Genomic DNA, 23,455 nt, shown 5'->3' with positions numbered 1-23,455 from the left:
AACTCCAGTGAATACAAGCCCAGTTGATCCAGTCTTTCTTGATAGGTCAGTCCCGCCATCCCGGGAATCAGTCTGGTGAACCTTCGCTACACTCCCTCAATAGCAAGAATGTCCTTCCTCAGGTTAGGAGACCAAAACTGTACACAATACTCCAGGTGTGGCCTCACCAATACAACTGTAGCAACACCTCCCTGCCCCTGTACTCAAATCCCCTTGCTGTGAAGGCCAACATGCCATTTGCTTTCTTAACCGCCTGCTGCACCTGCATGCCAACCTTCAATGACTGATGTACCATGACACCCAGGTCTCTTTGCACCTCCCCTTTTCCTAATCTGTCACCATTCAGATAATAGTCTGTCTCTCTGTTTTTACCACCAAAGTTGATAACCTCACATTTATCCACATTATACTTCATCTGCCATGCATTTGCCCACTCACCTAACCTATCCAAGTCGCTCTGCAGCCTCACAGCATCCTCCTCGCAGCTCACACTGCCACCCAACTTAGTGTCGTCCGCAAATTTGGAGATACTACATTTAATCCCCTCATCTAAATCATTAATGTACAGTGTAAACAGCTGGGGCCCCAGCACAGAACCTTGCGGTACCCCACTAGTCACTGCCTGCCATTCTGAAAAGTACCCATTTACTCCTACTCTTTGCTTCCTGTCTGACAACCAGTTCTCAATCCATGTCAGCACACTACCCCCAATCCCATGTGCTCTAACTTTGCACATCAATCTCTTGTGTGGGACCTTGTCGAACGCCTTCTGAAAGTCCAAATATACCACATCAACTGGTTCTCCCTTATCCACTTTACTGGAAACATCCTCAAAAAATTCCAGAAGATTTATCAAGCATGATTTCCCTTTCACAAATCCATGCTGACTTGGACCTATCATGTCACCTCTTTCCAAATGCACTGCTATGACATCCTTAATAATTGATTCCATCATTTTACCCACTACCGATGTCAGGCTGACCGGTCTATAATTCCCTGTTTTCTCTCTCCCTCCTTTTTTAAAAAGTGGGGTTACATTGGCTACCCTCCACTCCATAGGAACTGATCCAGAGTCAATGGAATGTTGGAAAATGACTGTCAACGCATCCACTATTTCCAAGGCCACCTCCTTAAGTACTCTGGGATGCAGTCCATCAGGCCCTGGGGATTTATCGGCCTTCAATCCCATCAATTTCCCCAACACAATTTCCCGGCTAATAAGGATTTCCCTCAGTTCCTCCTCCTTACTAGACCCCCCGACCCCTTTTATAACCGGAAGGTTGTTCGTGTCCTCCTTCGTGACACTAAGCTGGGTCATTGAAAGTTGGCATGCAGGTACAGCAGGTGGTGAAGGTGGCAAATGGCATGTCGGCCTTCATAGCTAGGGGATTTGAGTATAGGAGCAGGGAGGTCTTACTACAGTTGTACAGGGACTTGGTGAGGCCACACCTTGAATATTGTGTACAGTTTTGGTCTCCTAATCTGAGGAAGGACATTCTTGCTGTTGAGGGAATGCAGCGAAGGTTCACCAGACTGATTTCAGGGATGGCAGGACTGACATATGAAGACAGACTGGATCAACAAGGCTTTTTTTCACTGGAATTTAGAAGAATGAGAGGGGATCTCATAGAAACATAGAAAATTCTGACGGGATTGGACAGGTTAGATGCAGGAAGAACGTTCCCGATGTTGGGGAAGTCCAGAACCAGGGGTCACAGTCTAAGGATAAGGGATAAGCTATTTAAGACTGAGATGAGGAGAAACTTCTTCACTCAGAGAATTGTGAACCTGTGGAATTCTCTACCGCAGAAAGTTGTTGAGGCCAGTTTGTTGGATATATTCAAAAGGGATTTAGATGTGGCCCTTACGGCTAAAGGGATCAAGGGGTATGGAGAGAAAGCAGGAATGGGGTACTGAAGTTGCGTGATCAGCCATGATCATATTGAATGGTGGTGCAGGCTCGAAGGGCCGAATGGCCTACTCCTGCACCTATTTTCTATGTTTGCCCGATCTGTCCTCCTGGAAGTTTAGTCATGCAATGACCACCTGGGAATCAGTGTGGACCAGCACAGCCGACGGTGCAGAGGAAGGTGTCCTACAAAGGCAAGTGTGAGTGCTTGTTCTTTAAAAATTTTTTTGAGCAATGTTTGTTGTGGTGGTGTGGTCATTGTCTTGGATTTTTGCGTTTTTCTTTTAAGGCTCCCCCCCCACCACCCCCACCCCCAGACCTCTCTCGGAGTGCACATGCCCCGCTCTTTAGTTTGCGAGTTTCCCATCCTTGCGTCACAAAAAGTGTACAACGTCTCCCTTAGCACTGCGCCCCGTGACGCAGGGCCCAGATGACTAAACTTACATACTATCCCCGACCGGTAACTTTACTGCCCCACTTCCTTTTCGTCCCAAAGACAGAAAATCCTAAAAATCCAGCCCAAAGTCTGTTCCATTTTGCTTTTCCCTTCCCCCATGACTGTATTTGTCTGATTTCTGTTTTACAGATATTCTGAATGTAGTCTGTAAGGGATATCGGGTATGTCTATCTTTCGTAACAATGGTGGCCTTCAACTCCATCATAATCTATGCCATTCTCATAAACAAGGATATGTGCGCCCCTGGTCAACGGCCTGGTAAGATCATTCATTCAACATCGTAACGCACCAGAATGTTTCATTCTTTCCCACATAGGCACAACGAATAGTATATTACAGCCTGAAGTTCCCAATTGATTTATGTGCAGAGGTCAGTGTAGAATGGGTGGAATCAGCCGAAATAGCGCAAAGGATCGTACAACTTCAAACGGAAGTTACGCCCATAACCGCTTGATCGGCACGCTACCCACCACCTCCAACACTCACTCCCTCCACCACCGGCGCACCGTGACTGCAGTGTGCACCGTCTACAAGATGCACTGCAGCAACTTGCCAAGACTTCTTCGGCAGCACCTCCCAAAGCCGCGACCTCTACCACCTAGAAGGACAAGGGCAGCAGGCGCATAGGAACACCACCTCCTGCTTGTTCCCCTCCAAGCTACACATCATCCTGACTTGAAAGCATATCGCTGTGTCAGCTGTGGCTCAGTTGGTAGCCTCTGAGTCAGAAGGTTGTGAGTTCAAGTCCCACTATAGGAACTTGAGCACAAAAATCGAGGTTGACAATTCAGTGCAGTGCTGAGGGAGCACCGCACTGTCGGAGGGGCAGTACTGAGGGAGCGCCGCACTGTCGGAGGGGCAGTACTGAGGGATCGCCGCACTGTCGGAGGGGCAGTATTGAGGGATTGCCGCACTGTCGGAGGGGCAGTACTGAGGGAGCACCGCACTGTCGGAGGGGCAGTACTGAGGGAGCGCCGTACTGTCGGAGGGGCAGTACTGAGGGTGTGCCACACTGTGGGAGGGACAGTACTGAGGGAGCGCCGCACTGTCGGAGGGGCAGTACTGAGGGTGTGCCACACTGTCAGAGGGGTGGCACTGAGGGAGAGCCGCACTGTCGGAGGGTCAGTACTGAGGGAGCGCCGCACTGTCGGAGGGTCAGTACTGAGGGAGCACCGCACTGTCGGAGGGTCAGTACTGAGGGAGCGCCGCACTGTTGGAGGGACAGTACTGAGGGAGCACCGCACTGTCGGAGGGGCAGTACTGAGGGAGCGCCGTACTGTCGGAGGGGCAGTACTGAGGGTGTGCCGCACTGTGGGAGGGACAGTACTGAGGGAGCGCCGCACTGTCGGAGGGGCAGTACTGAGGGTGTGCCACACTGTCAGAGGGGTGGCACTGAGGGAGAGCCGCACTGTCGGAGGGTCAGTACTGAGGGAGCGCCGCACTGTCGGAGGGTCAGTACTGAGGGAGCACCGCACTGTCGGAGGGTCAGTACTGAGGGAGCGCCGCACTGTCGGAGGGTCAGTACTGAGGGAGCACCGCACTGTCGGAGGGGCAGTACTGAGGGAGCGCCGCACTGTCGGAGGGTCAGTACTGAGGGAGCGCCGCACTGTCGGAGGGGCAGTACTGAGGGAGCACCGCACTGTCGGAGGGTCAGTACTGAGGGAGAGCCGCACTGTGGGAGGGACAGTACTGAGGGAGCACCGCACTGTCGGAGGGGCAGTACTGAGGGAGCGCCGTACTGTCGGAGGGGCAGTACTGAGGGTGTGCCGCACTGTGGGATGGACAGTACTGAGGGAGCGCCGCACTGTCGGAGGGGCAGTACTGAGGGTGTGCCACACTGTCAGAGGGGTGGCACTGAGGGAGAGCCGCACTGTCGGAGGGTCAGTACTGAGGGAGCGCCGCACTGTCGGAGGGTCAGTACTGAGGGAGCACCGCACTGTCGGAGGGGCAGTACTGAGGGAGCGCCGCACTGTCGGAGGGTCAGTACTGATGGAGCGCCGCACTGTCGGAGGGTCAGTACTGAGGGAGCACCGCACTGTCGGAGGGTCAGTACTGAGGGAGAGCCGCACTGTGGGAGGGACAGTACTGAGGGAGCGCCGCACTGTCGGAGGGTCAGTACTGAGGGAGCACCGCACTGTCGGAGGGGCAGTACTGAGGGAGCGCCGCACTGTCGGAGGGTCAGTACTGAGGGAGCGCCGCACTGTCCGAAGTGAGTTCTTTCAGATGCGCCATTAAACCGAGGCCGGCTGTTCTCTCAAGTGGATGTAAAAGGTCCCATCGCACTACTCAGAAGAAGAGCAGCGGAGTTATCCCCGGTGTCCTGGCCAATATTTATCCCTCAATCAACACAACAAAAACAGATTATCTGGTCATTATCACATTGCTGTTTGTGGGAGCTTGCTTGTGCTCAAATTAGTTGCTGTGTTTTCTATATTACAACAGTGACTACACTCCAAAAGTACCTCTTTGTCTGCAAAGCGCTTTGAGATGTCTGGTGGTCATGAAAGGCGTTATATAAATGTAATTCTATCTTATCTTTTTCCTTTACCGTCACTGGGTCAAAATCCTGGAACTCCCTGCCTAACAGCATATGGGAGCGCATTCACCACATGGACTGCAGCGGTTCAAGAAGGCGACTTAGATATTGACATCTGATTTGCTTTGCTGCTACCATATAAAAGAAGCTGAAGACAAAGGATGGTGGAAGTGTGGAACTCTCTCCCACAAACAGCAGTAGATGCTAGCTCAACTAATAATTTTAAATCTCAGAGGGACGGATTTTTGCTAGCCAAGGGCATGAAGGGATATGGAGCCAAGGCGGGTAAATGGAGTTAGAATACAGATCAGCCATGATCTCATTGAATGGCGGTATCGGCTCGAGGGGCTGAATGGCCTCCTCCTGTTCCGATGTGAGGCTGACATTACACCACAAATACCATTAGAAATATTGAGATAGAAATTTATAATAGAAAAGGTTGACTCAAATGTGCAACAAAAGCATGAACAGGAAGTACTGTTTTATAAATATTAGGTGGGATTGGACATAAGATTTTGATTGTATTTAGATAGATTAACATCACTGTTATTATCGTGCGTTCCGATTGTGTGTGTATGTTTGCGATTACTCAATGCAGACAATGTAGGAATGTTAAGTCTTCATCAAACACACCAAGACTGAGTTATATTCCCCTCTGTATTGTTGCAGTTCTCGATTTTTTCGCAAACTAAACCAAGCCTTACCTCTCAACGCGTGACAGTCTACAGGTGAGTCTTTGCACAAATCTCAATGTGTAGCCCTGTTGCAAGGAACAGGTCTTTGACGGTTAAGACGTGGCAGTAAATCAAGCCCAGTCTAATGGGGTAAAACTCTCTTCTTGCAAATGGTTGGAAAAAGTTCCACCAAAACATCTATTGTTAGTTAGAAAAGAACCACAGCACAAATGGGCATGAGTTTGTATTGGTATTAAATTCAATTCGAACAGCAAAAGGACACAGTCAGGCTGGTGGAATGGACATACATGTGACAGATGAAATTTAACGCAAAAATGTGCGAAGTGATACATTTTGGTAGGAAGAACCAGCAGAGGCAATATAAACTAAAGGGTATAATCCTACAGCGGGTGTATGAATAGAGAGAACTGGGGGTATGTGTGTATAAATCATTAAAGGTGGCAGGGCATTGCTGAGAACAAAAGCAAGGAAGTTATGAAGAACCTTTATAAAACAATTTGGCCTCACCTGGAGTATTGTGTCTAATTCTGGGCAGTGCACTTTAGGAAGGATGTGAAGGCCTTAGAGAGGGTGCAGAAAGGATTTACGAGAATGGTTCCTGGGATAAGGGATTTCAGTTACATGGAGAGACTGGAGAAGCTTTATTGCAAAGGGGATGGAGTATAAAAGCAGGGAAGTCTTACTACAGTTATATAAGGTATTGGTGAGGCTACACCTGGAATACTGCGTGCAGTTTTGGTTTCCATATTTACGAAAGGATATTCTTGCTTTGGAGGCAGTTCAGAGAAGGTTCACTCGGTTGATTCCGGGGATGAGGGGGTTGACTTATGAGGAAAGGTTGAGGAGGTTGGGCCTCTACTCATTGGAGTTCAGAAGAATGAGAGATGATCTTATCGAAACGTATAAGATTATGAGGGGGCTTGACAAGGTGGATGCAGAGAGGATGTTTCCACTGATGGGGGAGACTAGAACTAGGGGGCATGGTCTTAGAATAAGGAGCCGCCCATTTAAAACTGAGATGAGGAGAAATTTCTTCTCTCAGAGGGTTGTGAATCTTTGGAATTCGCTGCCTCAGAGAGCTGTGGAAGCTGGGACATTGAATAAATTTAAGACAGAAACAGATGGTTTCTTAATCAATAAGGGGAGCGGACAGGGAAGTGGAGCTGAATCCATGATCAGGTCAGCCATGATCTTATTGAATGGCAGAGCAGACTCGAGGGGCCGTATGGCCTACTCCTGTTCCGATTTCTTATGTTCTTATGTTCGAAGCTGGGGTTGTTCTCCTTCGAGCAGAGAAGGTTGAGAAGAGATTTGATCGAGGTGTTCAAAATCATGAGGGGTCTGGACAGAGTAGATAGAGAGAAATTGCTCCCAGGGTCAAGAACCAGAGGACACAGATTTAAGGTGATTGGCAGAAGTTCCAAAGACGACATGAGGAAAAACTTTTTTACGCAGCGAGTGGTTAGGATCTGGAACGCACAGCCTGAGAGGGTGGTGAAGGCAGACTCAATCATGGCTTTCAAAAGGGAGTTGGATAAGTCCCTTAATGAAAAACATTTGCAGGGCTCCGGGGAAAGGGCGGAGGAGTGGGACTGGCTGAAGTGCTCTTGCAGAGAGCCGGCAAGGGCTCAATGGGCCGAATGGCCCCCTTTTGTGCCGTAACCATTCTGTGATTCTATGAAGCAAGCAGTGAACGCTGAGAGCCTGAATTTCTTCAGGCGAGAGCTGGAACTGTTTCTGGCTGAGGCAGGGATCGCCTCGTACAAAAGGTAGATACTGCATGACATTGACCAGAGCCAGAGTGGTCTCCTGGACCACTTTTAGACTCCTAAATGGGTTAGAGATGAACTTTCTAGCTTTACATAAGAACACAACAGGAGCAGGAGTCGGCCATTCAGCCCCTTGAGCCTGCTCCGCCATTTAATATGATCATGGCTGATCCGATCATGGACTCAGATCCACTTCCCCGCCCGCTCCCCATAACCCCTTATTGGTTAAAAAACTGCCTGTCTGTCTTAAACTTATCCAGTGTTCCAGCTTCCACAGCTCTCTGAGGCAGCGAATTCCACAGATTTACAACCCTCAGAGAAGAAATTTCTCCTCATCTCTGTTTTAAATGGGTGGCCCCTTATTCTAAGATTATGCCCCCTAGTTCTAGTCTCCCCCATCAGTGGAAACATCCTCTCTGCATCCACCTTGTCGAGCCCCCTCATAATCTGATACGTTTCGATAAGATCACCTCCCATTCTTCTGAATTCCAATGAGGAGACGCCCAACCTACTCAACCTTTCCTCATTAGTCAACCCCCTCATCTCCAGAATCAACCGAGTGAACCTTTTCTGATTGGCTTGTGTTTTGAATTTGTTCCTTCACCTCTCCCAGGAGATCACATGGTTTTCCGATGGGGTGGGCTGGTGAAATTACTCGGACTTCAAGCAGTTGTGGAAACTGCAGCGAGACAAATTTAACTTGGGTACAGTAGCATAGTGGTTATGTTACTAGTCTAGTAATCCAGAGGCCGGGACTAATGATCAGGAGACACCGGTTCAAATCCCACCATGACAGCTGGGGAATTTAAATTCAGTTAATTAAATAAATCTGGAATAAAAAGCAAGGGGCCAAAATTGCCTCACCCGATCAGGCCTCTGGTAGCCACTGGGCGGCGCAAAATGGCCGCCGACTCTCCACGGATGGGCCGCCATTTTGTAAATTGCCCTTCGTGAGTATTGGACTGGTGCCCGGGACCGTTCCGCCCCTTTCCCCGCCGCGGTGTGCACACGGCAACCCCTTATCAAACGGCGGGGCCCCTCGGGAAATGGCCCCTTTCCCGGTATTGCCCCGGGGGAGCGGCCCCACCACCGGTCGATGCCCCCGACAGACTTTTGTGTCGGTGCACTCTCTGTGGCTTGGTGGCTCGGCCGCCATGTTAATTTTTTTTTTTGTGGCACTCGGCCTGACCATTTTACCCTCCCGGGTTCGGCCGGGCCGCCAACAGGCAGCCTGGCCCGGCCGGAAGCCTCCCTGGTGGCCTCGTGGACCTGACTTTAAAGTAGGCAGAGCTCGCAGAGGCTCTCCCCTTTAACTGACGCGCCGACGTGACATCATCAACGCGCCGCTGATGGACGGTCGGGGCGCCGGACCCGCTGAGAGGGCACTTCCGCCTCCACAGCCTCCACGACTACCGCCCTCGCTAAAAAAAAACCCACTTCAACCTGCCGAATATCGGCGGCAGCTCCGTCGCAGGGGTTGCAGCAGCGAATAATTTAAACAGACGGAGGGGGCGCCCCGTGTCGAGCGCAGGGCAATTTCTACCCCCCCAGTATCAGTAATGGTGACCATGAAACTATCAAATTGTTGTAAAAACCCATCTGGTTCACTAATGTCTTTTGGGGGAAGGAAATCTGCCGCCCTAACCCGCTCTGGGCCTATATGAGACTCACAGCAATGGGGTTGACTCTCAACAGCCCTCTGAAATGACCTAGCAAGCCACACGGATTGTAGCGGTTCTAGAAGGCTGTTCACCAGCACCTTCCCGAGGGCAATTAGGGACGGGCAATAAAAGCGCGCCTTGCCAGCGATGCACACATCCCGTGCACGGATAAAAAACCCAGCAGTGTCATGCTCATTCCTTCTTCCTTCCATAAATTACCAGATTTATTGAATTCAGTTTTATACGTGTCCAAATTTGAATTGTTGACTGAAGAGTGGACAGCTCAAGGAAATAACCACTACCCTACCATAGCCGAACAGCAGAAGATTTGGGGTCTCCCCAAAGGTGAAAACTAGCTTACCCTTATTTCAGCTTCCTTACAATGTCACGTATGACTGTCACCCGTACTGCGTAATTATTTCATCAGTATCGGTGATACATGGCAACTTGCCTCTATGTCTGAAGGTTGTGGGTTCCAACTCAAAAACTTAAGTGTCAGCTGTGGCTCAGTGCGTAGCACTCTCAGCTCGGAGTCAGAAGGTTGTGGGTTCTACTCCCACTCCAGCGACTTGAGCACAAAAATCTAGACCGACGTTTCACTGCGGCGCTGAGGGAGCGCCGCACTGTCGGAGGTGCCGTCTTTCGGATGAGACGTTAAACCGAGGCTCCGTCTGTTCTCTCGGGTGGATGTCAAAGATCCCCAGGCACTATTTCGAAAAGGAACAGGGGAGTTATTATCCCCGGTGTCCTGGGTCAATGTTTATCCCTCAATCAACATCGCTAAAAGAAACAGAATATCGGCTCATTATCGCATTGCTGTTTGTGAGAGCTGACAACAGTGACCACACTTCAAATAGTACTTTGGGACGTCCTGAGGTTAACCATGGTTACCTTTTGCACCTGAGCACGAGCTTTTAAGTGTTTAGCTCCTGTCTGTGATGTTTGAAAGTACCTCAATTCAGCATTATACATTCCCTGCAAGAAAAGTTAACTTCCATTTCATTTCCATTGCACATTCAGAAGGACGATAATGAAATGCACGACACTGAGATTCACAATCCCAGCGAACTACAAACCACAGGAAGACAGATGGAAAATACACGAACATGTACTCTACGCTACGATATAAATCAGCTGCGGACAATGCGGGAAAGGATCATTTCATTTTGTCCTTATTTTTTACAAACTTGTGCAGACTGGTCGAACATTAAACTCCTCTCCAACGTTTTAAAAATTACAACTGAGATCTGATCGGGTTCATTACGTTGGAGTGTTTACTGTTGGGAGAAATTGGTGCAACAGAGATTTCTAGTTCAGTTGCATATCTGTGGCCAAGTCTTCAAGGCCCAGGTCATCTTAACCCACGGGTCGTCTCTTGGTGAGGCCCTTTCAAAGATAAGAACATAAGAAATAGGAGCAGGAGTAGGCCATACGGCTCGTCGAGCCTGCTCTGCCATTTAATACGTTCATGGCTGATCCGTTAATGGACTCAGGTCCACTTCCCCGCCCGCTCCCCATAACCACTTATTCCCTTATTGATTAAGAAACTGTCTATCACGGTCTTAAATGTATTCAATGTCCCGGCTTCCACAGCTCTCTGAGGCAGTGAATTCCACAGATTTACAACCCTCTGAGAGAAGAAATTTCTCCTCATCTCAGTTTTAAATGGGCGGCCCCTTATTCTAAGATCATGCCCCCTAGTTCTAGTCTCCCCCATCAGTGGAAACATCCTCTCTGCATCCACCTTGTCGAGCCCCCTCATAATCTGATACGTTTCGATAAGATCACCTCTCATTCTTTTGAATTCCACTGAGTAGAGGCCCAACCTCCTCAACCTTTCCTCATAAGTCAACCCCCTCATCCCCGGAATCAACCGAGTGAACCTTCTCTGAACTGCCTCCAAAGCAAGTATACCCTTTTGGTATATATGGAAACCAAAACTGCACGCAGTATTCCAGGTGTGGCCTCACCAATACCCTGTGTAACTGGAGCAAGACTTCCCTGCTTTTATACTCCATCCCCTTTGCAATAAAGGCCAAGATACCATTGGCCTTCCTGATCACTTGCTGTACCTGCATACTATCCTTTTGTGTTTCATGCACAAGTACCCCCAGGTCCCGCTGTACTGTGACACTTTGTAATTTTTCTCCATTTAATTAATAACTTGCTCTTTGATTTTTTTTCTGCTAAAGTGCATGACCTCACACTTTCCAACATTATTCTCCATCTGCCAAATTTTTTCCCACTCATTTAGCCTGTCTCTGTCCTTTTGCAGATTTTTTGTGTTCTGCTCACACATTGCTTTTCCTCCCATCTTTGTATCATCAGCAAACTTGGCTCCATTACACTCAGTCCCTTCTTCCAAGTCGTTAATATCGATTGTAAATAGTTGTACATCTGCGGAATTATGGAGGCACAGCGGCATCTATCCATCGTCTGCGCCGCATCTGTCACCGGGACGGCCGGTCTCTGTCCCCGGGACGGGTGGTCTCTGTCCCTGGGATGGCCGGTCTCTGTCCCCGGGACGGGTGGTCTCTGTCACCGGGACGGCCGGTCTCTGTCCCCGGGACGGCCGGTCTCTGTCCCCGGGACGGGTGGTCTCTGTCACCGGGACGGGCGGTCTCTGTCACCGGGACGGGTGGTCTCTGTCCCCGGGATGGCCGGTCTCTGTCCCCGGGACGGCCGGTCTCTGTCCCCGGGACGGGTGGTCTCTGTCACTGGGACGGCCGGTCTCTGTCCCCGGGACGGCCGGTCTCTGTCCCCGGGACGGGTGGTCTCTGTCACCGGGACGGGCGGTCTCTGTCACCGGGACGGCCGGTCTCTGTCACCGGGACGGGTGGTCTCTGTGCACGGGACGGCCGGTCTCTGTCCCCGGGACGGGTGGTCTCTGTCACCGGGACGGCCGGTCTCTGTCACCGGGACGGCCGGTCTCTGTCCCCGGGACGGCCGGTCTCTGTCCCTGGGACGGCCGGTCTCTGTCCCCGGGACGGCCGGTCTCTGTCCCCGGGACGGCCGGTCTCTGTCCCCGGGATGGCCGGTCTCTGTCCCCGGGACGGGTGGTCTCTGTCACCGGGACGGCCGGTCTCTGTCCCCGGGACGGGTGGTCTCTGTCCCCGGGACGGCCGGTCTCTGTCCCCGGGACGGGAGGTCTCTGTCCCCGGGACGGGTGGTCTCTGTCCCCGGGACGGGTGGTCTCTGTCCCCGGGACGGCCGGTCTCTGTCCCCGGGACGGGTGGTCTCTGTCACCGGGACGGCCGGTCTCTGTCACCGGGACGGCCGGTCTCTGTCCCCGGGACGGCCGGTCTCTGTCACCGGGACGGCCGGTCTCTGTCCCCGGGACGGGTGGTCTCTGTCACCGGGACGGGTGGTCTCTGACCCGGGATGGCCGGTCTCTGTCACCGGGACGGCCGGTCTCTGTCCCCGGGACGGGTGGTCTCTGTCACCGGGACGGGTGGTCTCTGACCCGGGATGGCCGGTCTCTGTCACCGGGACGGCCGGTCTCTGTGCCCAGGACGAGTGGTCTCTGTCACCGGGACGGCCGGTCTCTGTCCCCGGGATGGGTGGTCTCTGTCCCCGGGACGGGTGGTCTCTGTCCCCGGGACGGCCGGTCTCTGTCCCCGGGACAGCCGGTCTCTGTCACCGGGACGGCCGGTCTCTGTCCCCGGGACGGGTGGTCTCTGTGCCCGGGACGGGTGGTCTCTGTCACCGGGACGGCCGGTCTCTGTCCCCGGGATGGGTGGTCTCTGTCCCCGGGACGGGTGGTCTCTGTCCCCGGGACGGCCGGTCTCTGTCCCCGGGACGGGAGGTCTCTGTCCCCGGGACGGGTGGTCTCTGTGCCCGGGACGGGTGGTCTCTGTCACCGGGACGGCCGGTCTCTGTCCCCGGGACGGGTGGTCTCTGTCCCCGGGACGGCCGGTCTCTGTCCCCGGGACGGGTTGTCTTTGTCCCCGGGACGGGTGGTCTCTGTCACCGGGACGGGTGGTCTCTGTCACCGGGACGGCCGGTCTCTGTCCCTGGGACGGGTGGTCTCTGTCCCCGGGACGGGTGGTCTCTGTCCCCGGGACGGCCTGTCTCTGTCCCAGGGATGGGTGGTTGGGTGGTCTCTGTCCCCGGGACGGCCGGTCTCTGTCACCGGGACGGCCGGTCTCTGTCCCCGGGACGGCCGGTCTCTGTCCCCGGGACGGCCGGTCTCTCTCCCCGGGACGGCCGGTCTCTGTCCCCGGGACGGGTGGTCTCTGTCCCCGGGACGGGTGGTCACTGTCACCGGGACGGCCGGTCTCTGTCCCCGGGATGGGTGGTCTCTGTCCCCGGGACGGCCGGTCTCTGTCCCCGGGACAGGTGGTCTCTGTCACCGGGACGGCCGGTCTCTGTCCCCGGGACGGGTGGTCTCTGTCACCGGGACGGCCGGTCTCTGTCCCTGGGACGGGTGGTCTCTGTCCCCGGGATGGGTGGTCTCTGTCACCGGGACGGCCGGTGTCTGTCACCGGGATGGGTGGTCTCTGTCACCGGGACGGCCGGTCTCTGTCCCTGGGACGAGTGGTCTCTGTCCCCGGGATGGGTGGTCTCTGTCCCCGGGACGGCCGGTCTCTGTCCCCGGGACGGCCGGTCTCTGTCCCCGGGACGGGTTGTCTCTGTCCCCGGGACGGCCGGTCTCTGTCACCGGGACGGCCGGTCTCTGTCCTCGGGACGGGTGGTCTCTGTCCCCGGGACGGGTGGTCACTGTCACCGGGACGGCCGGTCTCTGTCCCCGGGATGGCTGGTCTCTGTCCCCGGGACGGCCGGTCTCTGTCCCCGGGACGGGTGGTCTCTGTCACCGGGACGGCCGGTCTCTGTCCCCGGGACGGGTGGTCTCTGTCACCGGGACGGGTGGTCTCTGACCCGGGATGGCCGGTCTCTGTCACCGGGACGGCCGGTCTCTGTCACCGGGACGGCCGGTCTCTGTGCCCAGGACGAGTGGTCTCTGTCACCGGGACGGCCGGTCTCTGTCCCCGGGATGGGTGGTCTCTGTCCCCGGGACGGGTGGTCTCTGTCCCCGGGACGGCCGGTCTCTGTCCCCGGGACAGCCGGTCTCTGTCACCGGGACGGTCGGTCTCTGTCACCGGGACGGATGGTCTCTGTCACCGGGACGGCCGGTCTCTGTCACCGGGACGGCCGGTCTCTGTCACCGGGACGGCCGGTCTCTGTCCCCAGGACGGGTGGTCTCTGTGCCCGGGACGGGTGGTCTCTGTCACCGGGACGGCCGGTCTCTGTCCCCGGGATGGGTGGTCTCTGTCCCCGGGACGGCCGGTCTCTCTCCCCGGGACGGCCGGTCTCTGTCCCCGGGACAGGTGGTCTCTGTCCCCGGGACGGGTGGTCACTGTCACCGGGACGGCCGGTCTCTGTCCCCGGGACGGGTGGTCTCTGTCACCGGGACGGGTGGTCTCTGTCCCCGGGACGGCCAGTCTCTGTCCCCGGGACGGGTGGTCTCTGCCACCGGGACGGCCGGTCTCTGTCCCCGGGACGGCCGGTCTCTGTCCCCGGGACGGCCGGTCTCTGTCCCCGGGACAGCCGGTCTCTGTCCCCGGGACGGCCGGTCTCTGTCCCCGGGACGGCCGGTCTCTCTCCCCGGGACGGCCGGTCTCTGTCCCCGGGACGGGTGGTCTCTGTCCCCGGGACGGGTGGTCACTGTCACCGGGACGGCCGGTCTCTGTCCCCGGGATGGGTGGTCTCTGTCCCCGGGACGGCCGGTCTCTGTCCCCGGGACAGGTGGTCTCTGTCACCGGGACGGCCGGTCTCTGTCCCCGGGACGGGTGGTCTCTGTCACCGGGACGGCCGGTCTCTGTCCCTGGGACGGGTGGTCTCTGTCCCCGGGATGGGTGGTCTCTGTCACCGGGACGGCCGGTGTCTGTCACCGGGACGGGTGGTCTCTGTCACCGGGACGGCCGGTCTCTGTCCCTGGGACGAGTGGTCTCTGTCCCCGGGATGGGTGGTCTCTGTCCCCGGGACGGCCGGTCTCTGTCCCCGGGACGGCCGGTCTCTGTCCCCGGGACGGGTTGTCTCTGTCCCCGGGACGGCCGGTCTCTGTCACCGGGACGGCCGGTCTCTGTCCTCGGGACGGGTGGTCTCTGTCCCCGGGACGGGTGGTCACTGTCACCGGGACGGCCGGTCTCTGTCCCGGGGATGGCTGGTCTCTGTCCCCGGGACGGCCGGTCTCTGTCCTCGGGACGGGTGGTCTCTGTCACCGGGACGGCCGGTCTCTGTCCCCGGGACGGGTGGTCTCTGTCACCGGGACGGGTGGTCTCTGACCCGGGATGGCCGGTCTCTGTCACCGGGACGGCCGGTCTCTGTCACCGGGACGGCCGGTCTCTGTGCCCAGGACGAGTGGTCTCTGTCACCGGGACGGCCGGTCTCTGTCCCCGGGATGGGTGGTCTCTGTCCCCGGGACGGGTGGTCTCTGTCCCCGGGACGGCCGGTCTCTGTCCCCGGGACAGCCGGTCTCTGTCACCGGGACGGTCGGTCTCTGTCACCGGGACGGATGGTCTCTGTCACCGGGACGGCCGGTCTCTGTCACCGGGACGGCCGGTCTCTGTCCCCAGGACGGGTGGTCTCTGTGCCCGGGACGGGTGGTCTCTGTCACCGGGACGGCCGGTCTCTGTCCCCGGGATGGGTGGTCTCTGTCCCCGGGACGGCCGGTCTCTCTCCCCGGGACGGCCGGTCTCTGTCCCCGGGACGGGTGGTCTCTGTCCCCGGGACGGGTGGTCACTGTCACCGGGACGGCCGGTCTCTGTCCCCGGGACGGGTGGTCTCTGTCACCGGGACGGGTGGTCTCTGTCCCCGGGACGGCCAGTCTCTGTCCCCGGGACGGGTGGTCTCTGCCACCGGGACGGCCGGTCTCTGTCACCGGGACGGATGGTCTCTGTCACCGGGACGGCCGGTCTCTGTCCCTGGGACGGGTGGTCTCTGTCCCCGGGACGGCCGGTGTCTGTCAAGAGACGGGTGGTCTCTGTCCCCGGGACGGCCGGTCTCTGTCCCCGGGACGGGTGGTCTCTGTCCCCGGGACGGCCGGTCTCTGTCCCCGTGACGGCCGGTCTCTGTCCCCGGGACGGCCGGTCTCTGTCCCCGGGATGGGTGGTCTCTGTCCCCAGGACGGCCGGTCTCTGTCACCGGGACGGCCGGTCTCTGTCCCCGGGATGGGTGGTCTCTGTCCCCGGGATGGGTGGTCTCTGTCCCCGGGACGGCCGGTCTCTGTCCCCGGGACGGCCGGTCTCTGTCCCCGGGACGGGTGGTCTCTGTCCCCGGGATGGGTGGTCTCTGTCCCCGGGACGGCCGGTCTCTGTCCCCGGGACGGGTGGTCTCTGTCACCGGGACGGCCGGTCTCTGTCCCTGGGACGGGTGGTCTCTGTCCCCGGGACGGGTGGTCTCTGTCTTCGGGACGGCCGGTCTCTGTCCCCGGGACGGGTGGTCTCTGTCACCGGGACGGCCGGTCTCTGTCCCCGGGACGGGTGGTCTCTGTCCCCGGGACGGGTGGTCTCTGTCCCCGGGACGGCCGGTCTCTGTCCCCGGGACGGCCGGTCTCTGTCCCCGGGATGGGTGGTCTCTGTCCCCGGGACGGCCGGTCTCTGTCACCGGGACGGCCGGTCTCTGTCCTTGAGACTCGAGGTGGACCGAGACTGTATATTTTATCGAAAGCGTCAAATCCTAATAAAAAAAATTTCTCACGCCACTCCAACGCTCTTCATGAAGCGTCCATCCCCCTTCCAGTAGGGGTTCCAGAACTTACAAATGAGGGGAAGACAGAGGGGACTTGCCCCAAATCCCCCCCGCCCTCCCCTCCAGCATTCTTGTTCTTAAGCCCAAGTCTTGCAGCGTCAGGAGCGTCAGCCCCTGCCTTTCACACATTCTGACTCACTATTAGAAAGCTCCAATACATTCCCCTCGCCCCTCAGAATGGATCTCCCTATCTGTTAACACACTCACTTGCTGCAAATGACCAGGCGCTTCCTGCCATTCTTAGTGATCAGATAACGGGTGGCTTCGCCTTGTCTTTGATGGTTGTTTCGACCAGTTCTTCATTAATACAACGTCAGCATTCGTTTTTAAGTGCCAACACCAGCATTTAAGCAACGCTCTTAAGCATCTGGCAGTTCTCCAAGTTCTGCTTAAAAACCTCACATATCGGATTTCCTTCACCTCAGAAAACAGGTGAAACTCTTTGCTTCAAACACTGTATAAACTTAGATTCAGAATTAATACTGAAACAATTATCCCTGTAATGCAAACATCTCTACCACTGTTGTACCTACTGTTATATTGGTAGTCTTTTGGATGAGACGTTAAACCGAGGCCCCATCTGCTCTATCAGGTGGATGCAAAAGATCCCATGGCACTATTTCGAAGAACAGCGGGGGGGAGTTCTCCCCGGTTTCCTGGGGCCAATAGTTATCCCTAGATCAACATCACAAAAACAGATTATCTGGTCAATATCATGTTGCTGTTTGTGGGAGCTTGCTGTACATAAATTGGCTGCTGTGCTTCCTACATTACAACAGTGATTACACTCCAAAAGTACTTCATTGGCTATAAAGCGCTTTGAGACATCCGGTGGTCGTGAAAGGCGCTATATAAATGCAAGTCTCTCTTTTCTTTCTGCCAAGTACCTCAGTGCACAAACACCTATGACACCACTGAATTTTCATGACGTTTCCAAGGCAACCTCGGCGGCAAAGCTCGACTTCTCTGATGTGGAGACTGCTAGTGTTCCAGCTATCGTACATGGACAGTAAAGACGTTAGAACTATTACATTGTAGACCTTAAAAGTTTTGCTGCCATTTTAATGGCCCTTTATAATAAGAACATAAGAAATAGGGGCAGGAGTTGGCCATATGCCCCCTCGAGCCTGCTCTGCCGTTTAATACAATCATGGCTGATCTGATCATGGGCTCACTCTACTTTCCTGCCTGCTCCCCATAACCCCTTATCGGTTAAGAAACTGTGTATCTCTGTCTTAAATTTATTCAATGTCCCAGCTTCCACAGCTCTCTGAGGCAGTGAATTCCACAGATTTACAACCCTCAGAGAGAAGAAATTCCTCCTCATCTCAGTTTTAAATGGGCGGCCCTTTATTCTAAGATTATGCCCCCTAGTTCTAGTCTCCCCCATCAGTGGAAACATCCTCTCTGCATCCACCTTGTCAAGCCCCCTCATAATCTGATACGTTTCGAGAAGATCACCTCTCATTCTTCTGAATTCCAATGAGTAGAGACCCAACCTACTCAACCTTTCCTCATAAGTCAACCCCCTCATCTCTGGAATCAACGTAGTCAACCTTCTCTGAACTGCCTCCAAAGCAAGTATAGCCTTTCGTAAATATGGAAACCAAAAGTGCACGCAGTACTCCAGGTGTGGCTCATAATGGACTCTTCCAAAAGCACCGCAGGCTTTAGACAATGTGGTTGACTTCATTAACTAGGAGTTCCCACTTGGGCAATATTGGGAGGCACCTAAGGTTTACCCGGAGCAGGTTGGGTTATAACGTCTGTCTTATTGTTTAAGAAACTGTCTATTTCTGTCTAAAATTTATTCAATGTCCCAGCTTCCACAGCTCTCTGAGGCAGAGAATTCCACAGATTTACAACCCTCAGAGAAGAAATTTCTCCTCATCTCAGTTTTAAATGGGCGGCCCCTTATTCTAAGATTATACCCACTAGTTCTAGTCTCCCCTATCAGTGGAAACATCCTCTCTGCATACATCTTGTCAAGCCCCCTATAGGGAGGCCAAATTTCTGACATGATGACTTGCGGGTCCTCTTCTGTGTGGGCAACAAGGGCAAACAAGAGTCGCCAAAGCAGCTCTTAGATACATAGAAACATAGAAAATAGGTGCAGGAGTAGGCCATTCGGCCCTTCTAGCCTGCACCGCCATTCAATGCTCCAGGTGTGGCCTCACCAAGGCCCTGTACAACTGTAGCAACACCTCCCTGCCCTTGTACTCAAATCCCCTCGCTATGAAGGCCAACATGCCATTTGCTTTCTTAACTGCCTGCTGTACCTGCATGCCCAACCTTCAATGACTGATGCACCATGACACCCAGGTCTCGTTGCACCTCCCCTTTTCCTAATCTGTCACCATTCAGATAATAGTCTGTCTCTCTGTTTTTACCACCAAAGTGGATAACCTCACATTTATCCACATTATACTTCATCTGCCATGCATTTGCCCACTCACCTAACCTATCCAAGTCGCTCTGTAGTCTCATAGCATCCTCCTCGCAGCTCACACTGCCACCCAACTTAGTGTCATCCGTAAATTTGGAGATACTACATTTAATCACTCATCTAAATCATTAATGTACAATGTAAACAGCTGAGGCCCCAGCTCTTCACCGATGTTAAGATTTGGACTGCAGGTGATAGATGCACTGTCTTCCCTGTTATGGGCTCTGTATTTCACACTTAAGTACTGGCAGGGGAAATCGTGCACACCCCTCTGTGCTCACTAGGAATCAACTAAAATCCTGTACGCTTTGCCTATCTGTACAACTCCACGAGTCACCCCGCCGCCCCCCCCCGTCTTACCATACCAATCCCTACCCTAACCCCATAATTTGAGAAATGAGAGTGTAAGAATTCCGAGGAGGAGCAGGCCATACGGCCCCTCGAGCCTTCTCCTCCAGTCACTGAGGTCATGGCTGATCTTTTACCTCAACTCCACTTTCCCGACCAAATCCCTTGATTCCCCGAGAGTCCAAAAACCCATCAATCTGAGCATTGAATACATGCAACGATTCAGCATCCACAGCTCTTTGGAGCAGAGAATTCCAAAGATTCACAACCCTCCAAGTGAAGAAATTCCTTCTCGGCTCAGTCCTCAATGGCCGAATCCTTATCCTGAGTCTGTGACCCCTGGTTCTGGACTCCCCAGCCCGGGGGGAAACACCCTCCCTGCATCTACCCTGTCAATCCCCCTCAGAATGTTATATGTTCCAATGAAATCACCTCTCATTCTTCAAAAACCCAAAGCGTATGGGGTCAGGCTACTCAATCTCTCCTCATAGGCCAACCCTTTCATCCCAGAGATCAGTCCTGCGGAAATGCTCAGTCTACACATCAGACCTTGGCGGATTCCAGCCATTTTGTGCTGGGCTAACTGATCTCACTCTGGGCTGAGGAGGTGACTACACTACAGTGGTCTCCGTGCCTCTGACCAATAGGCTGGGGGCGAGACGAATAAATATTCACCAACTTCCTGCTCCAAATAGGTATATCAGTACCCTGTGAACAGCACACATGCATACACGTCAGGTGGGGACAGGATGCACTGTGAAGTCCTCCAACCCACTGACACTCACTGCCAGTGTCTTACTCACACTCGCTGCCAGTGTCTCACTCACACTCACTGCCAAGGCCCTCCGACCTATTGACACTCACTGCCAAGGCCCTCCGACCTATTGACACTCATTGCCAAGACCCTCTGGCCTATTGACACTGACTGCCAAGGCCCTCTGGCCTAGTGACACTCACTGCCAAGGCCCTCTGGCCTATTGACACTCACTGCCAAGAACCTCCAACCAACTGACAGTCACTGCCAAGACCCTCTGGCCTATTGACACTGACTGCCAAGGCCCTCTGGCCTAGTGACACTCACTGCCAAGACCCTCTGGCCTTTTGACACTCACTGCCAAGACCCTCCGGACTATTGACACACACTGCCAAGGTTGGGCAACCTATTGACACTCACTGCCAAGGCCCTCCGACCGATTGACACTCACTGCCAAGACCCTCCAATTCACGGAACTTAACTGACAAGGGTCACCTATAAAATAAATGGGCATTTGGGTATGTCAGGCTGACCGGTCTATAATTCCCTGTTATCTCTCTCCCTCCTTTTTTTAAAAAGTGGGGTTACATTGGCTACCCTCCACTCCATAGGAACTGATCCAGAGTCAATGGAATGTTGGAAAATGACTGTCAATGCATCCGCTATTTCCAAGGCCACCTCCTTAAGTACCCTGGGATGCAGTCCATCAGGCCCTGGGGATTTATCGGCCTTCAATCCCATCAATTTCCCCAACACAATTTCCCAACTAATAAGGATTTCCCTCAGTTCCTCCTTCTTACTAGACCCTCTGACCCCTTTTATATCCGGAAGGTTGTTTGTGTCCTCCTTAGTGAAGAAATAGAGTTTGTTCAAGTCCCTTTCCAGAGCCTGAAGTACAAACATCTCGGCCGACACTTCAGTGCAGTACTGAGGGAGCGCCGCACTGTCGGAGGCACGGGAGGCAGCTCCGCACGGTCGGAGGTGCAGTACTGAAGGAGCACCGCACGGTCGGAGGTGCAGTACTGAAGGAGCACCGCACTGTCGGAGGGGCAGTAATGAGGGAGCGCCGCATTGTCGGAGGGGCAGTACTGAGGGAGTGCCGCACTGTCGGAGCGGCAGTACTGAGGGAGCGCCGCACTGTCGGAGGGGCAGTAATGAAGGACCGCCGCACTGTCGGAGGGGCAGTACTGAGGGAGCATCGCACTATCGGAGGGGCAGTACTGAGGGACGCCGCACTTTCAGAGGTGCAGTGCTAAGGGAGCGCTGCAATATCGGAGGTGCCGTTTTTCGAATGAGACTTTAAACCGAGGCCCCTTCTGCTCTCTCAGGTGGATGTAAAAGATTCCTGTTTCAAAGGAGTGCAGGGGAGTTCTCCCCCGTGCCCTGGGGCCAATATTTATCCCTCAATCAACATAATTAAAAACAGATTATCTGGTTATTATCATGTTGCTGTGTGTGGGAGCTTGCTGTGCGCAGATTGGCTGCTGCGTTTCCCACATGACAACAGTGACCACACTCCAAAAAGTACTTCATTGGCCACAAAGCGCTTTGGGACATGCAGTGGTCGTGAAAGGTGCTATATAAATGCAAGTCTTTTTTATTGTAGCCAACAAAGTACTTCTTGAAGTGTAGTCACTGTTGTAATGTAGGGAAGTGTAATCAGCAAGACCTCTGTGCTTTATTGGGGAAGATGTCCAACCTCCTCTGAATTTATGAATGGCCCCACTGGCATTGACTTCCCGCCAAAAATGAAAGCGTCAAACGCCAACGTCATGACGCACCAGCGGGCACGCAGAAGCCGTTATTTTGAACTGGAAGGCGGCCATGTTTGTAAAGAGTATGCGGGCGCACAGGGAGGAAAACCACAATATTTACAGCTCCGGAAAGCTGAGATTTAGTGCAAGGCCGAAGTTACAAACTCGCCGGCTTACGGTAGTCAAGGTAACGACGTTTTGCCTCGGTAAAAATGCGAAGCTGTGCGGCAACCTCCTGCTCCGGCTGCGGGCCCCGTCCGCGGCTCCGAGAAGGTCGCGGCAGCGATGCTCAGCGCATGCGCAGAGTGGAGTGGATGTGCTGCAGCGCCATCTAGCGCTCGGGCAGACTGGGAGGAATGATTGACAGCTGCTCCAGGACTGCAGTGCCCAGACAAGTTGGAGGAATGATTGACAGCTGCTCCTGACCAGTTGAAGGTGAGAGATTTGAGCTCAAAATGCACAATGAAGGTTGCAAATTATTATACGAGCAGGTAGAATAGTGCAACTATGCTAGAATTAAATTGAAATGCAAGTTTTTAAATGGATAAATTCTCATAATGTAGGTTGATGCAATAACAAAACATAGAAACATAGAAAATAGGTGCAGGAGTAGGCCATTCGGCCCTTCTAGCCTGCACCGCCATTCAATGAGTTCATGGCTGAACATTCAACTTCAGTACCCCATTCCTGCTTTCTCGCCATACCCCTTGATCCCCCTAGTAGTAAGGACCTCATCTAACTCCTTTTTGAATATATTTAGTGAATTGGCCTCAACAACTTTCTGTGGTAGAGAATTCCACAGGTTCACCACTCTCTGGGTGAAGAAGTTCCTCCGCATCTCGGTCCTAAATGGCTTACCCCTTATCCTTAGACTGTGACCTCTGGTTCTGGACTTCCCCAACATTGGGAACATTCTTCCTGCATCTAACCTGTCTAACCCCGTCAGAATTTTAAATGTTTCTATGAGGTCCCCTCTCATTCTTCTGAACTCCAGTGAATACAAGCCCAGTTGATCCAGTCTTTCTTGATAGGTCAGTCCCGCCATCCCGGGAATCAGTCTGGTGAACCTTCGCTGCACTCCCTCAATAGCAAGAATGTCCTTCCTCAGGTTAGGAGACCAAAACTGTACACAATACTCCAGGTGTGGCCTCACCAACAAAAGGCATCTTTTAATGTGGAAAGAGACTTCAGAGATGTGAGCAGAATAAATAGCTGAAGAAAAAGATTGGGAGGGTGATAAAATGCTTGGTCAAAGAAGTTCATTTTAAGAAAGACCTGCATTTATACAGTAGCTTTCATGACCACCGGACTTCTCAAAGCATCTCACAGCCAATGAACTACTTTTGGGGTGCAGTCACTGTCAGAAACGGGGCAGCC

The 23,455-nt window shown here is 54.0% G+C and overlaps 2 long non-coding RNA genes across 4 annotated transcripts in view; one reads left to right on the top strand and one right to left on the bottom strand.

The window, feature by feature from the left end:
- Nucleotides 1-10,164, top strand: part of LOC139240417 (uncharacterized) — a 38,602-nt gene extending 28,438 nt beyond the window's left edge. For both annotated transcript variants that reach the window (XR_011588723.1, XR_011588722.1), the window contains exons 2-4: nucleotides 2,496-2,624; nucleotides 5,572-5,630; nucleotides 10,048-10,164. This is a non-coding gene — a long non-coding RNA (uncharacterized lncRNA). The remainder of the gene's footprint in view (nucleotides 1-2,495; nucleotides 2,625-5,571; nucleotides 5,631-10,047) is intronic.
- The window catches only part of LOC139240416 (uncharacterized), a 56,740-nt gene extending 34,349 nt beyond the window's left edge, over nucleotides 1-22,391 (bottom strand). Inside the window, exons 1-2 of one of the 2 annotated variants that reach the window (XR_011588720.1) lie at nucleotides 22,256-22,391; nucleotides 17,310-17,451 (exon numbers count right to left, since the gene is read on the bottom strand). This is a non-coding gene — a long non-coding RNA (uncharacterized lncRNA). The remainder of the gene's footprint in view (nucleotides 1-17,309; nucleotides 17,452-22,255) is intronic. The other variant, XR_011588721.1, reaches the window with a different exon arrangement.
- Between the last annotated feature and the right edge of the window lie 1,064 nt (nucleotides 22,392-23,455).

Source organism: Pristiophorus japonicus, chromosome 31 (genome assembly GCF_044704955.1).
Source record: "Pristiophorus japonicus isolate sPriJap1 chromosome 31, sPriJap1.hap1, whole genome shotgun sequence".
NCBI classification, from domain to species: Eukaryota; Metazoa; Chordata; class Chondrichthyes; family Pristiophoridae; genus Pristiophorus; species Pristiophorus japonicus.
Note: the sequence above shows the minus strand (reverse complement) of the source record. Positions and strands in the feature narration are given on the sequence as shown.